General features: G+C 47.3%; 1 protein-coding gene across 1 annotated transcript in view; it reads right to left on the minus strand.

Annotated features, from left to right (window-relative positions):
- The window catches only part of LOC306927173 (contactin-associated protein-like 2), a gene marked incomplete at both ends in the record, with an annotated part of 144,694 nt that overhangs the window by 19,306 nt on the left and 117,911 nt on the right, over nt 1-7,477 (minus strand). The gene's annotated exons all lie outside the window — the stretch shown is intronic.

Genomic DNA, 7,477 nt, shown 5'->3' on the forward strand with positions numbered 1-7,477 from the left:
CTGCCCCACATTGGGAGATATTGTCAGCTGAGGAAAGACGTAGTCCATATCCTCCTCCCATAGACCCTCTGTCTCACAGTTCTCCCTCAGGAAAACCGCCAGGTGCTGTGGAAGAGAGGCCCAAACGTCGTTCACTATCTGCCTCAGTAGCCTAGGCCGTATATGGACACGCTGCTGTAGTGTTTCAAAGGGCACCAGCAAAATTTCCCAGCTTTGTGCACCCGGCTTCTCTGAGGTACGTCCGTATGCACACCGAGGACAGTGTCTGGACCTGCAGCAAGCTGTTGTAAAACAGTGGCTCCTCGAACAGCCACATGCCAGCTGTGGCATCAGGGTCTCTGGCAACGTTGAGGAGTCTCCAGGCTTCCGCAACGGTCTTGTAGAAAGGTGACAGCCCCGTCAGATCGGCCTCCTCCATCTTTAAAAGGAACAGCTGCTTGCCGTAGTTCAGACGACCTGCCTTGCACATTATGAGCTTGGCTGTGTCCAGCCACCGCACTCCAGTGTCATAGAGCAGTCTCTGCGCTGTCCTTAGTCTGAAGGCCGCTACTCGAGACGTTATGTCCATTAGACCCTGTCCTCCTTCTTCCACAGGCAGGTATAAAGCAGGCGCTCGAATCCAGTGCTGCCCCGACCAGAAGAAATCCACAAAGGCTCGCTGGATGTCCTCAATCAGCCCTCCTGGTGGAGGCAAAACACTGAGTCTATGCCATAGCATCGAGGCGACCAAGTTATTGGTTACCAGAACTCGACCCCTATACGACAGCTGACGTAGCAACCATTTCCAGGAAGACAACCTGGCACACACTTTCTCCATCACACCCTCCCAATTCTGCTTCTGATATTCCTCTGTTCCCAGAAAAACACCCAGCACCTTCATCCCTCTCTTACTCCACTGCAATACTGCCGGTAAACTTGGTGCTGTCCCCCCTCCCCACTGTCCCACCTGCAGGGCCTCACTTTTCTCCCAGTTCACTGCTGCAGAGGAGGCCTTCTCATATAGCTCTAGACTCTCCTGCAGGGCTACCACATCTCTCTGGTCCCTGACAAAAACATTCAGGTCATCTGCGTAGGCCGAGACAATCAGGGGTGGGTATTGTGTGCCTGGCAATGGGCATCCGCTGAGCCGGCTTCTCAGCCTGTACAGCTGACCAGAGATAGGGCAGCCCTGCCTTATGCCCCTCGCCACTTGGATTGGCCTGCTCAGCCCCCCCCCCCCACACACTTTTACCAGACATTTAATTTACCCACTGTATAACAGTCCACTGTATAACAGTCCAACCCAAGACATAAAACCATTCCCAAACCCAAAAGCTCTCAATGTAGAAAACAAGTAGCCATGGTCTACCCTGTCGAAAGCCTTGGCCTGGTCGAGGGAGACAATACCAGTGTCTATGTTGTACAATTTGCAGATGTCAAGCATATCACGAAGCAAACATAAGTTGTCCATAATTGTTCTGCCCTTCACACAGTACGTTTGATCCACATGAATTATCATATCAAGGCATTGTGTGAGCCTGTTAGACAGTGCTCTAGAAATAATCTTGTAGTCTGTACATAGTAAGGCCACAGGCCTCCAGTTTTTGAGCAGGGCTAGGTCTCCTTTTTTTGGAAGCAAGGAAAGAACGGCCCTTCTACAGGAGGCTGGCATCGCCCCTGTATTCAAGCACTCGACTAGTACATAATGTAAGTCCTGTCCAATGATAATCCAAAAGTGTTTAAAGAAGTCCGTTGTCAGCCCGTCTAGCCCCGGAGCCCGCCCAGGAGCCATCTGCCCCACAGCTTCAGTCAGCTCCTCCAGACTGAGCTCCTGGTCCAGGAAAGTTCTCTCCTCTGGGCTGAGCTGAGGGAGCCCCTCCATCAGTTCCGCCACGCAGTCTGGATCGCACTCCTCCGCTCCATAGAGGTTGGAGTAGAAGGATACAGCATGGCCCCGCATCTCTTTCGGGTCCGTGGTCACCCTGCCATCTGGGAGCTTTAGGGAGGTGATTAATTTGCTTCTGGCAACAGACTTCTCCAGGTTGAAGAAAAAGGAAGTAGGAGCATCCATGTCTTTAATTGTCAGGAAGCGAGACCTAACCAGGGCTCCTTTCACCCTCTCCTGCATGAAGGTCTTAAGCTCCAGTCTCTTCCTCTGAAGTGGACCCTCTACAGCAGAGTCTGGGTTGATATTTATACTGCTCTCAATGTTTTTTATACTGTCCTCCAGCTGTTGGACGGCTGCCTTGATGCTTGCAGTGGAGTGTGCTGTGTACTGCAGGCAGAACAGCCGGAGCTGGGCCTTACCAACCTCCCACCACTGTCTCAAGGAGTTGAACTGACCTTTCCTGCTCTGCCAAACTTCCCAAAAATTACTAAAACTCTGGCAAAAAATCTTGTCCTGTAATAATTTATTATTAAAGTGCCAATAAGACTTTGTTTTTTGCCCCGTGGAGGTGGCTATATCTATGACTACGAGGTGATGGTCGGTAAAACCCACTGGAATGATGGCACTGGCAAGTACGCTGGATGTAAGCATCCGGGAGATGTAAAATCTATCCAGCCTGGCCGCACTCACCCTACCACTGCTTGCTTTGACCCAGGTATACTACCTAGTGTTCGGGTGCTTTAGTCTCCATGCGTCGACTATATCTAGCTGGGCGACTAGTGTGTTTAGGGCTCTGGATGACTGGAGGTGTGGCTCCTCACTATTGCGGTCCATAGTATGGTCCTCTGTCGCGTTCCAGTCCCCCCCTATTATAAACTGCTCATGATTATATTCCAGCAGCTCATTTCTCAGTGTGCCAAACAGAGCTAGCCTCTCAGCTCCCTGATTATGTGCATATATGTTTGCAAAAACGTAGGTGTGACCCTCAATCTCCACCCTTACAATGAGGCACCTCCCCTTAACAAGCTCTATGGTGGATAGAATCTTTGGGTTGCATCTCTTATTAAAGAGTACAGCCACGCCCCCACTTAAATTAGTACCATGGCTGAGTTTACACTGCCCCTCCCACCATGTTCCCCACTCAACTTCATTATTTATGTCACTGTGTGTTTCTTGTAAAAAATAAAATATCAATATTTTTCTGCTTTACTACTTCTGTGACTAAAGCTCTCTTTACTCTGTCTCTCCCACCATTAATGTTAAAGGGATATTTCAGATTTTTTGAACTTAAGTTGTATGAAATACTTGCCATTAATATAGTGGTTGCAACTGTATTAATTGATTGCCCGAGTCCCATGGTGGGAGTTCTGCTCTGGTTTTGGTCAATATTAAGTAGTTCCAGTCATTTTGTGGGGGGCACTGGGGCCACGCAGTAAAAGTAAATGAATCCACAAAACGAACGTAATTTGTATTGTTGACCTATTTCTAAAATATTAGCGCGACCTTCGTTCAACTTTGACCCCTCTATCACATGGAACTATTTTTTGGGCGTAGTGATATGGACACAAAAAACATAGTTCTGTGTGATAGAGGGGTAAAAAAAGAACGGAAGTTGCACTAATATTTTAGAAATAGGTCAACAATACAAATGACGTTAGTTTTGTGGATTCATTTACTTTTACTGCGTGGCCCCCAGTGCCCCCCACACAATGACCGGAACTACTTGATATTTCACCAAAACCAGAGCAGAACTCCCACCACAGGACTCGGGCAATCAATGAATACAGTTGCAACCACTATATTAATGGCAAGTATTTCATACAACTTAAGTTCAAAAAATCTGAACTATCCCTTTAAGGGATCCTATTTTAAGGCTCTGCATTGAGAGAATATAGAAAAGGAAACAAAGGTATAGGACAGCCATTACAGAAGAAATATATAAAAGTACCCTGTGTGACATGATCATCATTATATCTTTGTGTTCTTTGTGTTCCTTTTACTTTTCTTACTTTTTATAGTGTTTTTCAGGTTTCCCTGCACGTTTCTCAGGTTTCCCATATGCTTTCTAGGATGAAAGCGTTTTTTCTCTTCAAGTTCATCGAACCCAACAATTTTCTGCAAAATAGTAGCGGACCTGATAAACTTCTCAGAGTCCGGGAATAATCTGTCAATTTAACCTGCTTTCCTTTTGTTTCATCTAGGAAACCGTTGATTTCCTTTAGTGTGTAGAGTTCTGCACTGCTAGAGTGTGAGATCTCATTAGTTAGAACCATGTCAGATTCATCTGTTTCATAGTGGCTTTCCATTTCCTCCTCTGCAATTGCCTGACTATCAGGAACATTCTCCACTGTGTTCTTTCTTTTAGTGCTCACTCTCTCAACCTGTGCTGAGCTGCTAGGTGCAGCCTGCTCACTCACAGGTATGACTGGTTCTTTATGCACTAACACCACAGTCCGGGCCCGGGCTACTGGGGCCTCAGTGTGGGCTACTGAAGTGACAGGCACGGGCTGTGCAGCAGAAGCCACAGGCTCAGGCAGCACCGCCATAGCCACGGGCTGCGCAGATGAAACCCCCGCCCCTCCCGTTGCCGTCGAGGGCTCAGCCTCAGGCAGCGTCTCTGTAGGAGCAGACGTAGCTGCCTCCTGATCAGCTGACTGCCCCCCCCCCCACCTCTTCCTCCTCTGTGCTGCTGTTAGAGCGCGCTGTTTGAGTATTTACAGTCTCACCAGCTGACTGTGCTCTGCCTCTATGAGGACATGCATAACGTTTATGGCCAACATCGCCACAATCAAAACATTTCATTTGTCCAGAGCTGGCATACACCATATAGGAGCCCTCGCCATATTTTACTCTGAATGAAACCTCTAGTGTCTGCGACGGAGCATCCAAAAACATAAACACATGTCTCCTCAGAGACTGAACGTGTTTCAGCCTTGCATCTCTGCAGCCCAGTGGGACCATTTTAATACCACTAGCGAATTTACCAAACCGCTGTAATTCCTCCAGCAGCTGAGCGTTGTTAATGAACGGCGGAACGCCAGAGATGTGATGCGGACAGACGGCACCGCGAGCGGCGACACAGTAGTGAATGTGTCCCTAATAACAACACCTCTCTCTATTAGATCACTGACATTTCTCTCATCGTGCGTGAAAACAACTACCGCTTTATTCATTCTGGAGGCAAACAGTACATTATCATGCCCGATCTCCTCGGCAACACACAACAAAACCTCCTCCACCGACACGCTGGGATCCGGGGGAACGATACGGACCCCCTGTCGGATCGACGGAGCGTGCGACGGGGGAGGCGGCGGGTCCCCAGCGGGGGACGCCATCTCCCCGTGGAATTAATAGCAACAAAAACAATCCCTCGATTCTTCTTTGTAATCCAGCACAGTAAAGAAACAATAACTCTCTTACCTGATCATGCGAGATATGTGTGGGAAAGTAGAATCCACAGAAAACAAACTTTCCAAACTCACACACACACTCACGCACTCCCACTCATTCCAGAGAGAGAGAGAGAGAGAGAGAGAAATCACACCCTTGTGAAGTGAGTGGTGCAACTCCATGTGGGGGACCCCGGAAGTTCCAGACCCACAGGAACACGGCCAGGGGGTCCGGGTCCCTCTACTGGACTGTACTGGTAAATGGTAAATGGTAAATGGTGCATTTATATAGCGCCTTTATCCAAGGCGCTTTACATAGATTGTGCATTACATTCACCCATTCACACACACATTCATACACCGATTGCGGCGGAAGCCATGCAAGGTACCAACCAGCACATCGGGAGCAATTTGGGGTTCAGTGTCTTGCCCAAGGACACTTCGACATGTAGACAGGAGGAGCCGGGATTCGAACCGCCGACCCATGGATCATTGGACGACCTGCTCTACCTCTTGAGCCACAGTCGCCCTACTGTACTGTCACACCCGGAATCAACATACAGTTAGTGTGTGTGTGTGTGTGTGTGTGTGTGTGTTAGGTTGCACAACAGTGACACTTGGTGGTGAAAACCAACCAAACGCTGTTTTCGTGCTCGGACACAGCCAGGGACAGACCCAGCCAGGGACCCATAGGGACACACACAGCTGTCTATAGGAGTGGGTCCCGAACCTCGGGACCAAGTATGTACCGAACCGAACGTGCTTGGATACCGGGTATCCATTACAATAATTCAATTTCGGTTCTCTCTATCGGTTCCCACACGCGGTCACACGCTATTTATTTATTTTCTACCCTTTTAATAGAAGCGCAGGGAACAGAGCTGATCTACAAGCCTACACCGCGTTGCATCAGCGACGCGTTGTGGGCTTGTGGCTAAGTTGCAGAGGCGGAGCTATTTCTCTGCATGGAGTTGTCGAGGAGTGTAGAGACAGAGAAACGCTCTGTGCAAAGAAGAACGTAATTTTCAAGTGAAGTTTATGGGAGGAAACTTTTAAGAGATGCAGTGAGTTGCCTCACTGCATGATCATGCATGTGGCCATGTGCACAGCACCTCGAATGCGCGCCCGTGTGTTTGTGTGTGTGTGTGTGTGTGTGTGTGTGTGTGTGTGTGTGTGTGTGTGTGTGTGAGAGAGAGATATCACGGCGTAGGGTCCAGAGGCACAGTCAGTTTAGAGCTTGCAGTCTAACTTTGACGAAAGGTGGCAAAAAAACAAGAAAAACAACAAATGATAGCCTACTCTGGCAGGCTGGCAGCCCATGTGCATGCAAACCACAGCATGCAAGCCTTTGTTTTCAATGATCCCTCCATTTGCACGTCGGCAAACGTGTGTGTGTGTGTGTGTGTGTGTGTGTGTGTGTGTGTGTGTGTGTGTGTGTGTGTGTGTGTGTGTGTGTGTTGCTCTCAAATCTCAGACATGCTTTTATTTGTTATTGTCAGTATAGTAAGAGAAGTAGCCTGCAACACTGCCCTGGGTAAATAAAGAATAGATATAGGCTATTATATTTAAAATAATCACTATAGGAGAGGATGTTACACTATTCATTATACATGTCTTAAATTGACATTGAGCTTTTTTGTTAAATAAACATTTGACCACTTATTCAAGTTATTTTATATCATTTTGGAACCGAAATAGGGAACCGTTAAGAACCGGAATCGATAAGCAGAACCGGAATCGGTACCGGATTCACAAAAATCCTAACGATACCCAGCCCTAGTTGCAACACTCAAAAAGGGGCATTATTTTTGATTACTTTACACAGAATCCATAACATTGCTGGATTAAAATGGCCTCCTGTATTGATAACGTTCCTTACGGCTCTGTTCAGATAAATTGCAGGCATGTCGGATGAATGTACCGCCAATCACAACGAGCCTGGTAGTGCTGAACAAGTTGTCCTGCCTTTTTTTCACTGACGAAAATCAAAATGCAAACAAAATGAAAACTAAGCCATGATGACTAAAACTAAGACTAAATGTATATAATATATGTAATATATATGTCGTTTTACACTTCATGGTTGCATGCTGAAAATAGCAGATCTACAAGCTTGTAGATCTGCTATGTTCAGCAAGTGTAAAATCAGCCATTACGACGGCAAGATCAAGACCAAAATACATATTACTAAATCAACTCTAGATTTAGTCGACTAAAATCT

The sequence above is a fragment of the Electrona antarctica genome (assembly GCF_951216825.1).
Source record: "Electrona antarctica genome assembly, chromosome: 1".
Lineage (NCBI taxonomy): Eukaryota > Metazoa > Chordata > Actinopteri > Myctophiformes > Myctophidae > Electrona > Electrona antarctica.